This window comes from Ursus arctos, unplaced genomic scaffold (assembly GCF_023065955.2).
Source record: "Ursus arctos isolate Adak ecotype North America unplaced genomic scaffold, UrsArc2.0 scaffold_27, whole genome shotgun sequence".
In the NCBI taxonomy this organism is placed as follows: Eukaryota; Metazoa; Chordata; class Mammalia; order Carnivora; family Ursidae; genus Ursus; species Ursus arctos.
In genome coordinates this window covers 1,454,246-1,474,837 of record NW_026622952.1, presented here as the reverse complement: position 1 = coordinate 1,474,837, position 20,592 = coordinate 1,454,246, and the positions used below count along the sequence as shown (strand labels likewise).

At 43.5% G+C, this 20,592-nt stretch overlaps 1 protein-coding gene across 3 annotated transcripts in view; it reads left to right on the top strand.

Annotated features, from left to right (window-relative positions):
• The window catches only part of CSGALNACT1 (chondroitin sulfate N-acetylgalactosaminyltransferase 1), a 326,878-nt gene that overhangs the window by 22,812 nt on the left and 283,474 nt on the right, over nt 1–20,592 (top strand). The window contains exon 1 of one of the 3 annotated variants that reach the window (XM_026485714.4): nt 6,887–7,625. The exons of the other annotated variants lie outside the window; for them this stretch is intronic. The gene's annotated coding sequence lies outside the window, so the exon portion shown is untranslated. Of the gene's footprint in view, nt 1–6,886; nt 7,626–20,592 lie in introns of those variants that run through there. 3 annotated transcript variants of the gene reach the window in all.

Here is a 20,592-nt window from a genome sequence, read left to right as displayed (position 1 = left end):
GGTTAATTTTTTCCACAGTGCAGTCATACACACCTCAAAACATTCCCGAATTTTTGGTAGAAATTGTAAGAAAGTATTAAAACTTGAGAAATGAATTAACAAGCCATCTTTTTATGCGGTGGCAGCACGGCCCTTCGCCGAATGAATAGCACTTTATTCCACAACTGCCGAAAAAGTCGTGGGCTGAAATGCAGAGGGAGCGTGTGGCCTCGAAGTCAATGAGGGTGTGTGTGCGTGTGTACGCAGATCCAAAGGAGCCTGTGCAAAGAAGGTGAAAAGTCCCACCTAAACTCCCAGAACCCCGAAACAGAAGAACTCTGAGTAAATCTCTATCTTCAGCCCACTGCAATGTGTGCAGGCATTTCTTTGGGTTTCTTAAATAGATCCTTCTCCCCATAGCACTGATAATTCTTGGCATACGAAGAAAAGAATGCTTGGTATTTTAGCCTTCTGCCTTGTTCACTGTTTATTTTGAGGGCTGACATGTAGATGTGTTAATTTTTTCTAAGTCAAATACCTGAATACAACTGTGAAGAATGAAACTACTGTTTTTGAGATGATGTAGAAATTGTAATGATTTCTACATTCCTTTGTGCTGGTCGCTGTCCTGTCTTACACAGACGAATTCCCTTCATCCTCACAGCAGTGCTCCGAGGTGGGCATCCCATGAGCTCCATTTTACAGAGGGCGAAGCTGGGGGGCTGCCTGGCTAGGGAACTCACTGGGCCATGCCCCTGGTTAGTGGTGGAGCCCAGGTTTGAGCTCCGCCCTCCTGTCCTGAGCGTAGACTTGAATCACTCCTTGACACAGCCTCCTACAGTGTAGCTAGTAGAATTGCTGTCACCCCCGTAGTGACATCTTGCTTCCACTGTATTCATTAGGAGAAGGCCAGGAGGTTACAACAAAGAGACTCAACAATAATTTTAGTGGCATAAGGAAATACAAGTTTTTATTTCCCTGAGGGTCTGAGGGGAGCATTCCAGGTGAGCAGGGCAGTTTTGCTACATGGAGTCTTTCAATGACCCTGATTCTTTCCACATCATTGCCCCATTATTTTAGGGACCTTGATCTGTGTATGACGGGAGCTGGGTGGTGGCCACGCCCAGAGGAGAGTGTGGAGTGGCCGGCATATCTTCTGGCCTAAGGCCTCCTGGGCCCAAGCTTGGCATGCAGTGCTTTGGCTCATCTTCCGCTTGAAGAGGACTTAGTCACACCTACGTTGGTCACATGGCCACACCCACCTGCAAGGAAATATGGGAAATGTAATCTAGCCATGGTTTTAGGGAAAAGGGGAGAGCAGAGTTTGATGGACAACCAGCAGTCTCCACCATGTGTATAAAAAAGCACATAATTATCTTGATAAATAACATATCATCACTCTAAGAAACCTGGCAAATGGGATGCCAGAGTAGCTCAGTGGTTAAGCTTCTGCTTTTGGCTCAGGTCATGATCCCAGGACCCTGGGATCGAGTCCCACATCAGGTTCCTTGCGCCACCTGGAGTCTCTCTCTCTCTCTCATGAATAAATAAATAAAATCTTAAAAAGATAACAAAGAAACTTGGCAAGTAAAGGAAATATTTAAAAAAGAGAATAAAAGTCACTCCTAATTCCACTGAAGCAGACTTTTTATTTTAAATTGTCCATCGTCCATTCCTTCTCCTAAGTCCTTTGATTTCCTTTGGGGGATTCCATCCCTCCCCTTAAGATAGCGTCTCGTGGGATTGAAAAGCAGGTGTCTTGCCCTCCCCTAGCTCTGGGAGTGAGTGTGTGACCCAGGCTGGGTCCATAGTACCTTCCCTCCCAACGATTTGAGGAGAGAGACAAGGAGATTAAAAATGCGGGAGTGCATTTATTCCTAGCAGTGGCACCTGGACCAGCACCTAGCAGTGGCCTCAGTCCTCACTCACTCACAAGCTCAGTGTTCGAGCTCCCAATCCCCTGAGCTCCCAGAATTGTAATAAAACCCCCTTTATTCAAGTTAGTCAGAATTGGTCCCTGTTGTTTGCAACTGAAGATCTCTGACTGACACACTTGCTATCTAGAGGAAGGCTCTGCCAACATTTGTCTCATAATACATTTTACATATTGTTTACATAATTTTATACCCATTCTAAAAATAAGTATTTTTTCCATTTTACAAAAGTAGCTGGATAATATTAGATTGCACGGATGTTCCATATTTATTAAGGCAGTTAACAATTTTTTGTGTCTTAAATACCTTTTTTTTTATTGTGCATCATTTTAGGACCATTGGGCTATTTCATTTATTAAAGGTCCTGAATATTATTGCATTGAAATTTACTTTTCACTTATCTTAAAGTTTATAACTATTTATAATACTTTTTAAAAATTCAAATATGTCTGGTTCATATGCTTTTTTCTTGCGGGGGGTGGTTGGGGAGGGAAGAGAGAATCTTAAGCAGACTCCATGCCCAGCATAAAACCTGACGTGAGGCTCAATCTCACCACCCTGAGATCTTGTCCTGAGCTGGAATTGAGAGTCGGATGCTTAACCAACTGAGCCACCCAGGCACCCCCATACGCTTGCTAACATATAGGCAATTCAGGCAGGATTACCAATATTTTGTTAAGAAATTCGAGGCCCCACGACTTTCCCTAATGGCCACAGAGTCTTTGCAAAAATTCATGTCTATTGGTGGCTTGTCTTGGGCTCTATCTTATTTATTGAGCTGCCTTCTGAAGCCATACTGGAGACTCTGTAGTTTTTTGGGCAGCCGACAGGCAATGATTCTGATAGTTGTGCTTTTAAGAACTCACCCAGTTCTCTAACTAGTATGGACGGTTTGCTGCACTGGCAAGATGCTTGCCAAAAACATTAGTGCTTTGCAGTTCTCCACCCTTTTGGAAATGGACAGTTACTCAGATTGTCCAAGGAAAACTCTGCTTGATCCGGATCTGAGGTGGCTTATTGGGTAAATGAAATCAGGGTCAAATTAAACAGCAGCAGTCGTGAGTTGATGGAGGGATGGACAAGTTAGGAGTTCATGTATCAGATGACCATGATGAAGCCCCATCAGAGGCAGCAGAGTCGGAGAGGGGCTGTGGGTAAAGCTCCCTGCTCACATGCTCACATAGGGTGTTCCTGGAGATCTGAAACAGGGAATGTGGGGCACACTCCCCCTCACCTGACCCCCCATGCCAGCCCTCTGACCTCCCTGAAAAGTCCTGAAACAGGCACAACACACGTGCAGCCCACAAGGCTGTGGAACCTGGGACATCTGAGCAAGATAGTTTATATTTGTGCCTTGTTTTGAACTCCCTGCACCTTGAATGCTATCAATTCTTATTTATTAGTTGAGAGTGTGGTGGTAGGTAGAATAACGGCTTCCCAAAGATGGCCACATTCTGGAATCTGAGTATGTTACCTGCAGAAAGGCTTTTGCAGATGCAATCAGGATTAAGGACCTTGAGATCAGGAGATTTCTCTGGATTATCTGGGTGGGGCCGATGTAATCACCAGTCTTAAAATTTTGAGTCAGAGAAGGAGATGTGATGAGGAAAACAGAACCAGATTGATGCAATGTCAGAAACACTCAACCAGCCATTGCTGGCTTTGAAGATGGAGGAAGGAGCCACTAGCCAAAGAATGAAGGTGGATTCTGGAACCAGAAAAGGGAAAGAAATGGATTGTCCCCTAGAAGATTCTCCCCTGTGTTTCAGAAGGAATGCAGCCTTGCAGACACGTTAATTTAGCCCAGTGAGACCTGTTTTGGACTTCTGACCAACAGAACTGTAAGAGAGTGAATGTGTGTTGTTTCAAGCCACCGAGCTGGTGGTGATTTGTCACAGCCGCTGCAGGAAATGCGTGCAAGCGTGCTGCTGGATGGTCTTGGCTCCCTGAGTGAGCCTTACTCCGGTCACTGCAAACTGGGAAGCCACCAGGGAGGCTTTATGCAGAACGTCCACATTGTGGGAGGAATTTAGACACAAATACACCCCAAAGCCAGAACTTTCTGGGGTTTTAGAATCGGGATATTTGAAGCCCCTTCCTTAAAATTAATGTTAGTATATTACTACTTCTATGGATAGAAAAAATTCTCCTACCCTTTAAAGAGAGATGCTTTGGTCAAGAGTGGAATTATATAGGTCAGAGCTCTATTTCAAACCAACTGTCTTTATTTTCATTTGAATTTGGGGCCAAGACTATTTACAGATCATAATATAGCCACTTGAATTTCCTGAAGTGTTTATAGAATTTTCTCACGTGGAGTATCATTAAATGGTGATTTAAGCTTAATTATGAGCTTCTCAAAAGAGGCACTTTTTCCAAAAAGAAAGTCACACAGAGTGGGAGGAGCTAATAATCATGACCTCTGTACCCTTGAAGCAGATGGTCACCTGGCTGACTTACTTCCTGTCCCTGTGTCCACTTTCTCTTGTATCCCAGCAGCATTTATTTGTTAGTGATTAGTTTTTATAAATTCCATTTCCTTTTTTTTCTTACTCTTGCTAACCTGAGAACCAACAAAGTCAGCTACCTTCGAGGTTTGAGATAAACGTTTATTCTTTTTCAGAATTTTAGCTGGTATTTGGGTAGCATGGAAATGCTGTGACATTTTCGCTGATATGATTATACCGTGTAGCTAGTATAGAGTGCTAACGGTCAGGGGTGTTTTATTATTGGCAAACTTGTCTTTTATTAGCATGTTGAAAATATTAAACACATACACGTAGGATATTGTTTTTAGTTCTATAGGCTTATGCCAAAGTCCTCCCAAATATAAGAACATGAAAATAAGGGATATAAGAATTGGTCTTAAATTTTGATATCCATCTGTTGGGCCTTCAGGTCAGAGCCCAGAATCCTGTGTCTCTTTAAGGAGGTGAAGAGTTCCCGGGCCTTCAGCTAACGTGTAGCCTAAGTGAATTAGCCCCTGTGAACAGAAGAGGCTTGCTCTCAGGTGGAGACCTTGAGAAGGGAAACTCTTGAGATGGACATTGGAATTGCCTCTCTATACTTTGTCCTCGGAGCACAGGTCTGGGGCAGGTAGTGACAGCCAATGAAATATATAGTCTCATTGCTCTGGAAAGATGGGTTGAAATGACTGTGCGCACTCTTGTCCTGGTTTCCCCAGCAGCATTCTGGTGGTTACTTGGCTCCCTGTGTCACAGATCTTGCTATTTGGGAAAACATGCTGGTCCCTGTGATGATGTTTCCCATCGCAGAAGAGCTGGTGCTCCGATCATGGCCTGCGGTGTGGACTTGAAGGCTCTGCCCTGGCTGGTTGAACCGGGTTTCTGGGTGTGCAAGGTGCGTCCAACCATGTGTCTGGACTGCACTGAGTCCTAAGAGCTGAGCAGCCTCCTGCGGGAAGGCTGGCCGGGTTGTATCTGGCGGCCACACGCACACAGCTGCACACTCCCCCGTGTAACTGCCCTAGGACAGGGAAGTGATGTGCAGGTGGTGTTGAGAGTTTTGTGGCCACACCTGCATTTGCATCTTGGCTCTGTCACTTCATAGTTACTTGACCTTGGACATATTACTTGAGCTTGCTGGACCTCAGTTTTCTTACCTGTGAATTGAGGAGACCACCTCCATTTTAGGGTCCTTGGTACACAGAAAGTGTTTAAGAAAATTTAGCTGTAGTATTACGTTAATTAGCTAAAGGCATCGTGAGTCCCTGCAAACAGCTCATTCATTCATTCCTTTAATATAAGAACACCGCCCCTCTCTGCGCCAGACATGGTGCCGTGCCCGTTCCTGGGAGAGAGCAGCCAGAGGGCCTCAAGACCTGGTTTGCTTTGCTGCCTCCTTGGCTTTTATGTTCTTTTTCTCATCTGATTATAAAAAAAGAGATAAATAGATACTTACTTTAAACCATTTGAAATGTAAGGATTCCAATGTAAGCTCTTAAACCAGTCTCAGTCACCCAGCTTTAAATCATACACAGAGAAGAATTTGATACAAACTTTATTTTTTCTTGAAGGCTTACTGTGTGTTGGGAGCCAGCATGTAAAGACACTCTATTACAGCAACATTTTTAGTTTTAAATCTTTATATTGGTTGTGCTGGGAAATTTATTTTTATGGCTATTAATTTTCCTTTTGAAATTAATATGCTAAGGGATACATTTAATGATCCATAAAAATATTGACTTTATGTAAAAGAAACAGCTAAAGCTAATTAGCATATTATAATTTGCATATGTAGTCCCGCTCATTAGATATAAATGTGTTTTCCATGTAACGCATGATATTTTTTGACTCTGACATATAAGAAGACATTGCTCTTTTCAAATTTAACCTTTTGGGTGATAAACAGAATTCTGTTGACTTGTTACAGGCTCTGTGTTTAAAGTAAAATATTTTTGTGGTTACTGATTTCATAGTGAAAGCAGTGCTTTCCATAGTTTTTGGGTTAGAATCCTTTTATGTGTGTGGGGTGAGGGAGGCAGAAGCAGAGGGCTGGAGGTCTTGGCTGGGAAACTCAGAGCGTCTGGAGGACCAGTTTTGTGGTCTCCAGGGTGTTGTTTACAAGGAGGACCCAGGGGCCTCCAGAAAAAGGGTGCAGACCAAGAAAGATGGCCCCGAGAGTCAGCGGCCATTGTCAGCTTTGAGGGTGAGGTGGGATTTATGCCTTGCACATTGCCCTCTGTGGGCCTGGCCTGGTGAACTTGTGGCCCAGTCCCAGCAGGCAGTGGTGCTTTAAAAAATCGTGTGTGAGCACTAAATGGTGTGTAGGGTCGTGGGGGGGGGGGCGGGTATGCGGGAAGCACAGAGCAGTGCTGCTTATGGCCCACATGGAGCATAGCATGGGACGAAAGGTGGCTCCCCCATTTGGAATTACGAGTAAGTCAGGGACTTGAAATGGAAGAGAGAGAGAGAGAGAGAGAGAGAGAGAGAGAGAGAGAGAGAGAGATGGGCCAGCATGCTCTGGTGGGGGGTGCAGGTCATGGAGATTGTCAGTGATGGAGAACTCACTGGTGCCACTGCAAGGGAGACATGGCAGGTATCTCCCACGTTGTTCATGGCCGCCAGCCTTGAATCTAGAGCCCAGTGGGGAGCATTTCGGGGTGGCCCTGTTCCAACAGGGAGGGAGAGGGCTGGCTGCAGATTTTCGTTGCTGTTTCTCATGACCCCTATTTTGTGGCCCAGGCCGTGTGGTATCTGGAAAACAGTGCTGCCAACCCCTTGGTGTGTTTTTGTGGATGTCCTGGCTGTCTAGCTCCTACAGGAGATGAGCTCAGAGAGCCCCAGGCTCTGCACGGGGCAGGCATTAGGCTCCGGTTGCTCATCCAGACTTTTGTTGTGAAGGTTTAAAACATGCAACCCAAATTCTTCCCTAAGGAGCCGCTCTGCTAGGGCGTTCTTGGACATGAGCCAGCAGCGCCAGAGTCAGCCAGAGAGGGATGGAGGGAAGTTTTTCCCCTTTAGGCTCGCCTTGAGGGCTCTCAGAAGAAGTGGGTGGATGGACGGGAGAAGGCGAGGGAGTGGAGACGGAGGATCAGAGCGACACATTCCCATGCCCACGCCGGGCACAGCCACAGTCATCAGCCCTGTCTGTGGAGGGGAGCCACCACCTGAAAATACTGCTAAGAAGCCCAGATGCGTACAGGCCCATCAGTAGAGATTTATTCTCTTGGACTGAACGGTGTCTCTGCAGGTGAGTGATATTTTAGTGTGGAGTGGCCCAATTTCAAGGCTTTTAGCTAGAAGCCATTTCTCCCCACTCTGAACTCTCTTTAGCACCCCAGCTATGGCTCATGTGTTGTCACATTCCGTCTGGTGTTATGATGGTTCCTCTGAGCTCCTTATCTCTCACTGATAGATTATAACCATCCGAGGGCTGGGATCAGGTCTTACTTATCCCTCTTTTTATCAAGCATGCCACTTCCCTGTATCACTGAGGGATTGAGTTTGGCTCCGTGTAACAAAGGACCTAGAACTCTGGCTTGAAATGTGGGGGTTCATTTTTCTCGTGCAGCAAGAAGTGCAGAGAAGGTGGTCCAGGACTGGTGTGGTTGTCCCTCCGTGTCCCAGGTTCTCTGGCTTTCTGCTCTCCTATTCTGTCATTCTCAGGCTTACAAAATGGCCCCTGTATCCCTGTCATTACATCTGCCTTCCAGGTAGTAGGAAGGGGAATGGTGAGGTCAGAAGGTGGAGGCCAGCTGAGTGTGCTGGAGAGCATTCCTGGAAGGCCTCAACCAGTAGGCTTCTGCTCACATCTCACTGGCCGGAAATAGGCCATCCTTAGCTGCGTGTGTGCGAAATGAAGTTGTTTGTTTTTTAAGGAGGCTACATTGCTGCCTGGAGGTAAGTTGGGGTTCTGTTGGTAAAGGAAAGAGGAGAATGTAGGCAGCTAGCATTGCCAGGCACACTCCCATAGAGAAATGACTCAGATAAACACTGTGGAATGAGCGGCTTTAACTGGGGACAAGAAGCTCCGTAGCCAGAGGGAAGAACAAGGTCTAGACTTGGCCACGACACAGAGATTTTTGCTGAAGCCTGCTCTTACCATCATCAGTGGATATTTTGAGTGTCTAACTTTGGCATTCATTGTCTTGTAGTTTTCTCTTATTGACCCCAGGTTTACTGAGGTACAGTTGATAAAATTGTAACACATTTAACGTGCCGACATGATGATTTGGTATACCTATGCATTATGACGAGATTACTACAATCAGGTTAATTCACATCTGTCACCTCACATAATTACCTTTTTGTGTGTGTGAAAATGCTGAAGATCTATTCCTTTGGCAGATTTCGGGTATAGACTACAGTATTATTAACTATAGTCATCCTGCTGTATCCTCAGAATTTATTCCTCTGGTTACTGGAAGTGTGTTCGGCGTGAGTGACCCTTCCCCGTTTCTTCCCCTCCGAGCTCTTGAAAACCACTATTCTACTTTGTTTCTGTGATATGAGTTCTAGTAGGGTTGTGTTTTGTTTTGTTTTTTAAAGATTCTACATATAAGCGATACCAGTTAGTATTTGTCTTTCTCTGTTTGGCTTATTTCATTTAGTATAATGGCCTCCAGGTTCATCCATGCTGCTGCAAATGGTAGGATTTCTGCTCTTTTAAGGCTGGATAATATTTTAGTGTCTTTGTATTTTACATATTTAAATATATTTATGTGTATAAATGTATAAATATATTTTTACATATTATGTATATATATAAACATATAAAATACATGCCACATTTTCTTTGTCCACTCATCCATCAGTGGACACTTCGGTTGTTCCCATATCTTGGCTATTGTGAATAAATCTGCAATGCAGATATCTTTTTGAGATAGTGGTCTCATTTTCTCTGGATATATACCTAGAAGTGAGATTGCTGGATCATATGGTGTTTTAATTTTCTGAGGAAACTCCATTGTGTTTTTCATAATGGCTATGCCAGTACATTCCTACCAACAGCATACAAAGGTTCTCTTTTCTTTACATCCTTGCCAAAATTTGTTCTCTCTTATTTTTTCATAATGGACATCTTTACAGATAGAAGGTGATATCTTATTGGTTTTGATTTGCATTTCCCTGATGATGAGTGATGTTGAGCATCTTTTCATGTACCTGTTGACCATTTGTATGTTCTTTGGAAAAATGTGTATTATGAATAAACCTGAATAAATCTCATTTTTAAATCAGGTTATTTATATTTTTGCTATTATGTTATAAGAATTCCTTACGTATTTTGGGTATTAATTCTTTATCAAATATATGGTTTGCAAATATTTTCTCCCATTCTGCAAATTGCCTTTTCATTTTGTTGATTGTTTTCTTTGCTGTGCAGAAACTTTTTAGTTTGATATAATTCCACTTTTTATTTTTGCTTCTGTTGCCTTTGCTCTTTCTTGGTGTCGTGTTAGGGAATTGCTGCCAAGACTAATGACAAGAAGCTTTTTCTTCTGGGGCGCCTGGGTGGCTCGGTAGGTTAAGTGTTCTGCCTTCGGCTCTGGTCATGATCCCAGAGTCCTGGGATTGAGTCACACATTGGACTCCTTGCTCAGCGGGGAGCCTGCTTCTCCCTCTGCCTGCCGCACCCCCTGCTTTGTGCTCTCTCTCTCTGATAAATAAAGAAGATATTTGCAAATGACACTACAGATAAAAGACTGGTATCCAAGATCTACAAAGAACTTCTCAAACTCAATACACAAGAAACAAATAAACAAATCAAAATATGGGCAAAAGATATCAACAGACACTTTTCCAGTGAAGACATACAAATGGCTAACAGACACATGAAAAAATGTTCAGAATCATTAGCCATCAGGGAAATTCAAATCGAAACCACATTGAGATACCACCTTACTCCAGTTAGAATGGCAAAAATTGACAAGGCAGGAAACAACAAATGTTGGAGAGGATGTGGAGAAAGGGGATCCTGCCTACGTTGTTGGTGTGAATGCAAGTTTGTACAGCCACTTTGGAAAACAGTGTGGAGGTCCCTTAAAACGTTAAAAATTGAACTACCCTATGATCCAGCAATTGCACTACTGGGTATTTACGCCAAAGATACAGATGTAGTGAAGACAAGGGCCATATGCACCCCAATGTTCATAGCAGCATTGTCCACAATAGCTGAATTGTGGAAGGAGCCGAGATGCCCTTCAACAGATGACTGGATTAAGAAGATGTGGTCCATATATACAATGGAATATTACTCAGCTATCAGAAAGAACGATTTCTCAACATTTGCTGCAACATGGACGGCACTGGAGGAGATTATGCTAAGCGAAATAAGTCAAGCAGAGAAAGACAATTATCATATGGTTTCACTCATTTATGGAACATAAGAAGTAGGAAGATCAGTAGGAGAAGAAAGGGAAGAAGGAAGGGGGGGTAAACAGAAGGGGGAATGAACCATGAGAGACTATGGACTCTGAGAAACAAACTGAGGGCTTCAGAGGGGAGGAGGGTGGGGGAATGGGATAGACCGGTGATGGGTAGTAAGGAGGGCACGTATTGCATGGTGCACTGGGTGTTATACGCAACTAATGAATCATCGAACTTTACATCAAAAACTGGGGATGTACTGTATGGTGACTAACATAATATAATAAAAAATATTATTAATAAATAAATCAATAAAATATTTTTTTAAAAAAGCTTTTTCTTCTAGGAGTTTTATGGTTTCAGGTCTTAAATTTAAGTCTTTAATCCATTTCAAGTTAATTTTTGTGAGTGGTGTAAGATAGGAGTCTAATCTCATTCATGCAGTTATCTAGTTTTCCCAGGACCATTTATTAAAGGGACTATTCTTTCCCCATGGGGGATATTCATGGTTCCTTTGATAAACATTAATTGACTGTATATGTGATTTTATTTCTGGGTTCTCTGTGCTGTTCCGTTGGTCCATTTTATGCCAGTACCATACCGTTTTGATCACTATAGCTTCATAATATAGTTTGAAATCAGGAAGTGTGATGCTTCTGGCTTAGTTCTTCTTTTTCAGGATTGGGTCTTTTTTGGCTCCATATAAATTTTAGGATACTTTTCCTATTTCTGTGAAAAGTGCTCTTGGAATTTGGATAAAGATTGCATTGAATCTACAGATGGAATTAATTCTTCATATCTATGAACACGAGATATCTTTCCATTTGTGCCTTCTTCAGTTTCTTTCATCAAAGTCTTGTAGTATTCAGTGTATAGATCGTTCCCTTCCTTGGTTAAATTTATTCCTAAGTATTTTATTGTTTTTGATACTGTTGTGAATAGGATTGTTTTATTTCTAGAAGTTTTACAGTTTAGGTATTAAATTTTAGTCTTTAATACATTTTGAGTTAATTTTTGTGTATAGTGAAAATAAAGGTCTAATTTCATTCTTTTGTATATGGATATCCAGGTTCCCTAGCACTATTTATTAAAGGGACTCTCCTGCATTGTGTATTCTTGGCACCTTTGTCAAAAATTCATTGACTGTTATGGATGGGTTTATTTCTGGGCTCTCCATTCTGTTCCATTGATCTACGTCTTTGTTTTTATGCCAATACCATACTTTTATTATTATTATTACTATAACTTTGTAACATAGTTTGAAATCAGGAAGTATGATGCCTTTCTTTTTCTTGCTTAAGATTGCTTTAGCTATTTGGGGTCTTTTCTGGTTCTGGATGGATTTTAGGAATATTTTTCCTATTTCAGTGAAAAATGCTACTGGAATTTTAATAGGGGTTGCATTGAATCTGTAGATGGCTTTGGCAAGTTTGGATATTCTTTTTATTTTAAAATTTTTTATTTAAATTCAATTTAGTTAACATATAGTGTATTATTGGTTTCAGAGGTAGAATTTAGTGATTCATCAGTTGCATATAACACCTAGTGCTTATTATATCAAGTGTCCTCCTTAATGCCCATCACCTGGTTACCCCTTCCCCCCCACCCACCTCCCCTACAGCAGCCCTCAGTTTGTTCCCTATAGTTAGGAGTCTCTTATGGTTTGCCTCCCTCTCTGTTTTTGTTTGTTTGTTTATTTACTTATTTTTATATATTTTTTAAATTTAAATGCAATTAATTGACATAATGTATTATTAATTTCTATTTTGACCTATTTTTATTAGGTTAATGATTTATCAATCTTATATAATACCCAGTGCTCATCACATCACATCTGATTTTATTTTTCCTTCCCTTCCCCTAAGTGCATCTGTTTTATTTCTTAAATTTTACATATGAGTGAAATCATATGGTATTTGTCTTTCTCCGATTGACTTATTTTGCTTCGCATAATACCCACTAGTTCCATGCATGTTATTGCAAATAGCAAGATTTCATTCTTTTTGAAGGCTGAGTAGTATTCCATTGTTTAGATATACCACATCTTTATCCATTCATCTGTTGATGGACATCTCGGCTCTTTCCATGGTTTGGCTATTGTGGACATCGCTGCTACTGACATTAGGGTGCAGGTGCCTCTTCAGATCACTATGTTTGTGTCCTTTGGATAAATACCTAGTAGTCTAATTGCTGGGTTGTGGGGTAGTTCTGTTTTTAGCAAGTATGGATATTCTTGCAGTTTTTCTGAAAATACCATAAAGGAGTGGGAAATTTGACTTCTGGCCAGATCAGGGCTTTGGTGTTGTTTACTGCAACGGGTTAAAGTACCTTATGAATCATCACAGCAGCAGCAGCCCAAAGAACTTGTGCTCCTTTCAGATGTACCTTCATATAATGACCAATACCAGCATGTTGACTGCCTCTTGACAACTTTGTATCGTGGAGAGTGCAGGATGTCTGTGCCAGACACGGTCAGGAATGAATTTCACTCTCTCTCACACATTCTCATCCTTCCTCCAGAAACATACATGCACGTAGCAAGATAAAATAAATACAAGTCAGAAAGACAAAGAAGTCAAAGAAAAAAATAAGGGTAGAGACCTATGATTTGAGCCAGGCTGAAATTAAGTTACTACACAAAATATACGCCATAAGGTCCTGTATATTTTGCTAGAAGTAGGAGACAAATTTAGCTCTCAGCTTTTTAGCAGTCAGCAGGTAAGAGGGCAAGAATTCCTTCCCCAGTTCACAGTGTCCATAAGGCAAAGACAGTTACTCAGGAGAAGCTCAACTCTTTCTGATCCTGGGAGATCTTGCAGGGGGAGAGGAGACCTGTCAACAGCCGTAATAGCTCAAGGTGCCTTAGGCTGATGAAGCATTTGGGTTCTAGAAATCCCAATGAGGGAGGAAGTTCATTCCTATTCTTGACCTGAGAGGGTTTCGAGGGGGTGGTAACACTTGCCGAAGAGGTGGGGTAGTTTAGAAAAAATAAGTCCTGTTAAATCAGAGCAGGGCTTTGTGTGGAGGCATCATGGGAGGCAATGTGGGCAAATTTAGGGATGGCTACATGGTTTGGACTTTATCAGGTAAACAATGGCAAACTGTCAAGTGTTTGGGGGCTGGGAAGTGACATGATCAAAGCAGTGTTTTTGAAAATTACTAAGTGCTCATGATGGGAAAACGTGGCATACCGATAATTATCAGTTCATATAAAATAAAAACAGTACACTGATGGCAAGAAAAAAGAAAAGAGAATGTGTTCAATTAGATCATTTTAAAAAACACAGGTGCATTTCCAGTGACCATGCATTTCCGAAGCATAGGAATGGTACAAATGTGTTTCAGCTTCAGTCTTTGGCTTTCACTTTGTAAACAGGAAAATGGATAAGAAATGAAAGCCTTTTATGTTTTGAACCTTTCAGGCATCAAAAATGGGGACTGTTGGCCCTGCCCTCTGGACCTCCGGGGAGAGAGCTTGCGGGGTTCCCTGCCCATCATACTCCAGCCTGTGGCCGCGTGGACAGGCCAGGGCCTGTGGTAGGCTTCTTGGCCACAGGGATTTGGTGCCTGCCACGTAGCGGGGCTCAAGGCTAGATCAGGGAACACTTTTGGAGTTAAAGTGTAAGAAACCAGAAATGGTCTCTTGCCTTGAAGACAATAGCCTATAGGAATATGGTATGCGCTCGTGGCTGCTGGATGACCAAGCTGGGGTTTTTGCTAACTTGGTCCCGATCAGAAACGCAGGGAATTGTCCTGGGAAGCAGGGCATACTAGCTGTTTGATGTTACCCTAATCCCAAAATGGCACAAAGAGGAGGCACGAGAGACTTTCTGGAGTAGTAGAACTGTTTTTTACGGTGGTCATGTCATCGGTGGCAATGACATGACTTATTGCATTCGTCAGAACCCATACACTGTATACACAGAGTCTGGGGACTAGGCAGTGAACTCACAGCCTTGAGGCTGGAAAGGTCATTGTGCTGCCACATTGTCAGTAATCTCCTTTTATATTGTTCTATGTCTCTATGACCTCCTAGAAGAGGTTTTCTGCAGTCGTAAGAAGAAAAGTAACAATCCATTGTTGCATAGGCCATGGCAGCAGTGACATAGTAAATTGGTGGTACCTGGCTTCTGTCACAGCAGGTAACTTTCCCTTGAACCTGTCCTGAATGAGATACAATGGCGTGGCTTCCTCCAAGGAAATCGAAGTTGCTCGTTAGCTACTTAGCGAGCCTGGTCGGGCCACGTCGGGAGGGGCAAAGGGAAGCTCAGTCCTACACAGACTTCCTCTGTGGTTGAGTGGTGTGCTGGCCTTCAGTGGCCACTCAGCAGGTGTCCTCTCCCTCCCTGCTGCGTGCGAGGCACAGGCGCAGAAGCCCAGCAGCGAAAATGGACCCTGAGGGTTTGGACGACAGGCTGTGTTTCTGTAATGGTCCTTTCTGAAAAAGTGTGGGCATTTCAGCAGGTGGCTCCCAACCCCCACCCAAGGCTTATGAAACTCCCTCTTTATGGTCACAGGAGTTTGTGTCAAGTGGCCAGTGCTGGGTGGTTCTATGAGGCCTCCGTGTCTGCTGTGAACAGAAGCACCGTGCGGTCACCACACAGGCTGCCAGGCCCCGTGTAGCCGGCGGGGCAGTGCTGGCTGGTGGGAACGGGCTTTGGAGGGCTGGACTTCTGAATCTCGACTCTGCCACTCATCAGTTATGCGACCCTCCGCAAGTTACTGAGCTTCCATTCCCTCATGTCACAGATTTGGTTCATAACATATAGACCTTTTAAGTTATGAAGCTTAAATTAGAAAATGCAAAAGCAGTAAAAGCTCCTGCCATTCCTCTTCTCTGCCAAAAGCAGTTATTTCTTAAGAGGATAATTATACAAAAATCCCAACATCCGCATAGTGCAGATACATATACTGAGGGGTGGGAAGGTCATTCTCGGTGGAGGGAAGAGGTGGAAAATGCAAAAAGGTATTTCGTTTTTCCGGTTGAAGATGTAGAAGGATGGAAAGATCTGGAAAGCACTTGATTCTCAACTTTACAGTGAAAAAACCTGGACAAAGAGCAAGTTAACAATGGTTAACTCTTGAACCGAGGAGAGTCCTGAAGGTGCAAGATCCAGAACATAATGAGAGGCAGGTGTCCGCAGGGAGGGGTGAGACAGAAGCACGAAGGTACTGCACGAGCAGCGGCCGGAGACTGGTGAGGCCAGGGCACCTGGAGAATGACGAAGGCTGGCTCCCTGGGCCCTGGTGAGAGTGAGTGAAGCCTTTGGGGTTGCAAATATGAGGTGGTATCTGTACCTGCCTGCAGGGTTTTCCCCATGACCCATACCATCACTCACGGGAAGGGTGGAGAAAGTGTTCTCTGTGGGGCAGAACCGGGGGAAGAAGTGGCTGCTGTAGGAAGGGCGAGAAACTGCCTGAACTTCTTTTGTATCTCCCTACAGAGCAGAAGCTGTGCTTTGGGAGGGAGGCAACAAACACCATCATCTTTTGGGCGCTGGTAAAATCTTTCTGTAGCTGGGGAAGAAAACAGGGGGAAAAAAAATCTCAGCCCTGGGGGCAGGGGCAAGATTACAAACTGGATTCAGGATTATGAATTCGGGAGAGGGTAGGATTACTGAAGGATGGGCAGGATGGCCATCCTTCCCAAGATCCAGGGATAGAGTACCTGCCTAACACTGAGGGTTAATCAGAACAACGGAGGACACCCTCTACCCCCACCCCACCGCCAGGCTAGCAATCACAGAGTAGCAACTCATTTGCAAGAGGCAGACTTTCTCTGAGGCATGGTGAAATGAAAAGACTTAAGACCGAGGGTGCAGCAGTCATTGGAAGACAAATAGATTCTGGCCTTCACCCTTACCCTGAACTCAGGGTGTCACTAGTCTGTGGGTCACTGAGGATTGCCATAGCAACAACAGACTAGCCCAGCTCCTGATTAGATTAGTTCAGACCCTTACACTAAAGGCCTGGCAGAAGGAAAGGCATATCCATTTCCAGGCATTAAAAAAATGTTTACCTCAGTCTCTACTTTCTTATCTAAGATGTCTAACTTTCAATAAAAAATTATGAGGCATAGGAAGAGGTAAGAAAAAAAAATCCTACAAACACAAAAACCAGGAGGCAAAGGAATCATTCAAACTAGACTGGATATGTCATAGATGTTGAAACTACCTGGCAGGGGGTTTATTTATTTATTTAAATATTTATTTATTTGAGAGAGAGAGTGGGAGGGCATGTGCGAGTGTGGGGACGCACAGAGAGAAGGATCTTCAATCAGACTCTGCCCCAATGCTAAGTCTGTTTTGGGGCTTGATCTCCTGACCCATGAGATCATGACCTGAGCCCAAACCAAGAGCTGGACACCCAACCAACTGAGCCACCCAGGCACCCCTGGCAGGGAGTTTAAAATAACTATGATTAAATAGGCTAAATGCTCTAATAGAAGAGGTGGAAATGGCAAGATCAGATGGGCCAATAGATATTAACAAACTGAAACATAAAGAGAGGGAAAGAAAAAGTAAAACCAACAAGAGAAGAAAACAAAGAAAGAATAAAACATCTGAGAGCTGTGGGATGGTATCAGATAGTCTAACAAATACTTTATTGGAACCAGAAGGAGATGTGAGAGCGAGAATGGGGAAGGCAAAAAAATATTTGAAAAAGTAATGGTTGAGAAGTTCGCAAAGTTGGCGACACCAAATCACAGACCCCAGAAGCTCAGATTATATCCGGCAGGATAAACACTCCAAAACAAAACACACTGAGGCAAATAATATTCGTACAGTTATAAACAAAAAAGGAGAGGATCTTAAAGGCAGACAGAGGAAAAAAAGACACATTACAGAGGCACAAAAATAAAAATTATAGCAGACCTCTCTTCAGAAACTATGCAAGTTAGAATATAATGAAGTGACATTTTTAAAGTGCTAAAAGCAAAGAGCTGTCAACCCAGAATTCTATGCCTAGTGAAAATCTATTTCAAAAATGAAAGAGAATGAAAGATTTCCTCAAACAGAAACTGGAAATTCATTGCCAGTGTACTGACTCTACAGGAAATGTTAAAGAAAGGTCCTTAGGCAGTAGGATTATGATACCAGATAGAATTTTGGATCTATATAGAGAAATGAACACTTTATATGAAATAAATAAAGGTAAAATAAAACTTAATTCTTCTTATTTTTAACTCTTAAAGAACATTGTCCAAGGCAAAATAGTTGCCCTGTGTTGTATATTTCTGACCTAGTTTTAAATTTTTTAAAGATTTATTTATTTATTTGAGAGAGAACACGTGAATGCATAGGGGAGGGGGAGGGACCGAGGGAGGGGGACATAGAGAATATCAAGCAGACTTCCCACTGAACACAGAGCCCAACACGGGGTTCAATCCCAGAATCCTGAGATCATGACCTGAGCTGAAATCAAGAGTCGGACCGTTAACCGGCTGAGCCACCCTGGCACCCATAACCTACTATTTCATATGTATGACAGCAATAGCACAAGTAATAGGAGGGAGGAATTAGGAATGGTAACCCTAGGGCAAATACTAAGAACTGCTGTAACAGAGGTCAGCACAAAGTCCTGTGGTACTTTCCTAGGTAGGAAGGGAGCACTGAGAGGATCTTCACCCAGGAAGGAAACAGAAAAGGAGTAGTCAGGGAGGTGAGTGGAGAACTAGGGGAGGGTGTTCTTCCAGGAGCCAGAAGAAGAGAACATTTCATGCAGGGAGAAAGTGGGTGCTAGTGTGAAGCAATGCAAAGAATTTGTGGAGAGTGAAGATGATAGTGTCCGTAGGAGTCAGTGATCAGGCAGACTAATTAGGATCCTTCCATAAGAGTTTCCTGTCCAGAGAGGCCATCTTAATAAAGAGTTGAGTTGTGAATGGGTGATGAGAAGTAGGGGAATCTACCCTAGGCTTCTTTTGTTTTTATCTTTTTAAAGATTTATTTATTTATTTGAGAGAGAGAGAGAGAGAGCACACAGGCTCAAGTCAGGGGAGGGGCAGAGGGAGAGGGAGAGGGAGAGAGAAGCAGGCTCCCACTGAGTGGTGCCCAATGCAGGGCTTGATCTCGGGACCCTTGATCCTGACCTGAGCTGCAGTTAAGAGTCAACTGACTGAGCCACCCAGGTACCCCTGCCCTAGGCTTCTTTTCAGTGGGAAGGTCAGCAGGTGGGGAGCGGGAAGGGGAGAAGTGAAATTGCAGGAAGTATCTGTGGTTTACCCCACAGATGATCAAAGTGTGAAATAATTGGAGTAAAATATGGAAATGATGAATGGGAAGTCCTTGGATTAAAGTAATTAAAGCAAGGTGGCAGATCTAGCCTTTGAAAGGAGAAATAGTGCCTTTACTTAAAGACAAGCTAAAAGAAGGGTGGTGAAGCCCGAGAGCACTGTGGATGCACAGGGGAGGATGTTGAGGTGAAGTCATTCTAAGCAGAGTAAAGTAGGGCATAGGTCTCTGCAAGTTAGAGAAAGTCATTTTTTTAAAAATATCTTCTGTGGTTGCCTTTCACCACATCTTGTTCTTTCTCTTTCTTCCAGTCGCCTACTGCCTTAGTTTCTTAGGGCTGCTGTAACAGAGTACAACACACTGGGTGGCTTAAAAAACAGAAATGTTTTATCTCCGTTCTGGAGGCTGAAAGTCAAAATCAAGGTGTGGGCAGGGCCACGCTCCTTCTGGAACCTGGAGGGAGAGTCTTCCCTTTCCTCTTCATAGAGTCTGGTGCTTGGCAGCACCCCTCGGTGCTCCTTGACTTGTGGCTGCGTCTCTTCAATCTCAGACGATTGTCACTTGGCGTTCTCCCGTGTGTCCCTATCTTCACAGGGTTGTCTTCTTTGAAGGACACCAGTTCTATTGAACTAAGGGCCTGCCCTGCTCCAGGATGACCTCATCTTATCCCATTACATCTGCGACAACCCTGTTTCCAAATAAGGTCACATTCTGAGGTACTGGGGGTTAGGGCTTCCATGTATCTGTTTTGGGGGGCCCAGTTCAACTCATATATCTACTAAATCTTCATCCCTCTTTACAAAATTGTCTTCGAGGGAAATCCAGCTGAGCACCTAAAGCCCATTGAAATGCTGCTATCTCTTTCCTGAGGCCTTTCGTGAACTTCTCTCCCTGCCCCTCTCTCTTTTGTGCTGCACACGTCTCTTATGCACTCATCATGTGGCTCATTATCCCTCGCTGTTCTGCATGGCTCCCCTTCCTGAGAGCAGAAATCGTCCAATGGCTCTGTGTACCTTGGATTGAGTCCAGAGACACTTCCTTGTGGAATGGCTTAGGATCTCACAAACCAGTACCATTTGGGAATTCAGCGATGAAGGAGAATCTGGGAATTAAGGATCAAGGAGCTATTAGAGTAGATGGGGACTAACCAGGTGAGCTTCCCTGAGAGTGATGGGATAGGGCGTTGGGAGATGGGAGGAAGAGAGAACCTTCTAGGCTGTTTCTTGAACATATTTTTTTGTCGCAGGGGAAGATCATGAGCGTGCTTCCTTATGTTGACGTGTTTGAATGTTCTGCACCGGGTCTACCTCATAGCTCGGACAGCAGTCAGTTACGAGTTCATTGTTCACGGCCACAGCTGGGAGGCTCCCTGTCAAACTCTGCCCTCCGCACTGTTTTGAATATCCCACCTGTGCTGCTATCTGTGTGTTTAGTGAGATGGTCACCCATCTTTAGTGAGGTAATGGAAATTGTCCATCTGTGCAATTTTTTTCTTTCTTGGTACTATTTTGGCCAGGAGGGCAGTTTTAAAAAAAATGCATTGGAGGGTGCTTCTGTTTTTTGATGGTGGTGGTTGGAGTGTAGAGACTTGGTGGAGATAAGGACGAGCTTTGTGGGCAT